We start from the raw sequence: 1,648 nt of genomic DNA, 5'->3' as shown, positions 1-1,648 counted from the left end.
CTGGAATAGGCAACGGCTCAAGCAACCCAGAAGGCTTCTGCCTTTCAGCCTTGACTTGCTGACAAAATCAGACATCTACTCACATAAGCTGCAATTTCCCTCTTCATGTTTGGCCACCAATAATAATCCTTCAAAATCCGATACATTTTTGTGCTACCCGGATGAGCAGCATATGCAGAGCTATGAGCTTCCTCCATAATCTCACTCTTCAACTCTTCATTTCTTTTTGGAACACATAGCCGGTTCTTAAACAATAGAGTCCCATCTCTTCTAACTGAAAAATGATCGGCTGCGGCTCCATTCGAAGCTCTTTCCATCAATCGAACTATGGAAGGATCATTATACTGTGCTTCCCGCACTCTATCAACCAAAACTGGCCTCACATGAAAACTGGCTATCAAAGCACCAACCTCATCCACTGATAAATCCACTCATGTAGCTCTCAACTCACAAAGAAGCGGAACACGAACCATCTTTATATAAGATAAAGATATGGAGGGATTTCGACTAAGAGCATCAGCTACCACATTAGCTTTTCCAGGATGATACTCAATAGTGCAATCATAATCATTGATTAACTCCATCTACCTTCTCTGTCTCATATTAAGCTCTCTTTGAGTGAACACATACCGAAGACTCTTGTGATCGGTAAATATCTGACACTTGGCTCCATAAAGATAGTGTCTCCACAACTTGAGAGCAAAAACTACCGCTGCAAGCTCCAGATCATGAGTAGGATAATTCCCCTCATGCGGCTTCAATTGCCTAGAAGCGTAAGCAATAACTCGATCATGCTGCATCAAAACTCCTCCTAGACCCCGTCTAGAAGCATCACAATAGACCATATATTCTCCACTATCATCCGGAAGTGCCAAAACAGGAGCACTTGTCAAGCAATTCTTCAATTCTTGAAAACTTTGCTCGCACTGATCTGACCATTCAAACTTAACCCCCTTCCTGGTCAACTTTGTGAGAGGAGCAGCAATCTTTGAAAAATCTTTCACAAAGCGCCGATAATAACCTGCTAATCCCAAGAAACTACGAATCTCCGTCACAGTGGTGGGTCTTCTCCAATTCGACACTGCTTCCACCTTTTGGGGATCCACACTAACTCCTTCTGCAGAAATCACATGACCCAAGAACCCCACTTTATCTAGCCAAAACTCACACTTGCTAAACTTAGCAAATAACTGCGACTTTTCCAAAGTCCGCAATATTATTCTTAGATGCTTGGCATGCTCCTTCTCACTTCTTGAGTAAACCAAGATATCATCTATGAATACGATCACGAAACGATCAAGATATGGACTAAACACCCTATTCATGAGATCTATGAACGCCGCGGGTGCATTAGTAAGTCCAAAAGGCATCACCACAAATTCATAATGACCATAACGTGATCGGAAAGCAGTCTTGGCTATGTCACCCTCTCGGATCCGCAACTGATGATACCCCGATCTCAAATCAATCTTGGAGAAAACAGAGGCACCCCTCAACTGATCAAATAAATCATCGATCCGAGGCAACGGATATTTATTCTTCACTGTGACCTGATTCAACTTCCTATAATCAATGCATAGTCTCATGGTGCCATCTTTCTTCTTAACAAACAACACTGGAGCACCCATGGAGACATGCTAGGCCGAAT

This window comes from Fragaria vesca, unplaced genomic scaffold (genome assembly GCF_000184155.1).
Source record: "Fragaria vesca subsp. vesca unplaced genomic scaffold, FraVesHawaii_1.0 scf0513007, whole genome shotgun sequence".
NCBI classification, from domain to species: Eukaryota; Viridiplantae; Streptophyta; class Magnoliopsida; order Rosales; family Rosaceae; genus Fragaria; species Fragaria vesca.
The sequence above is the reverse complement of the archived record's forward strand: the minus strand, read 5'-3'. Positions refer to the sequence as shown.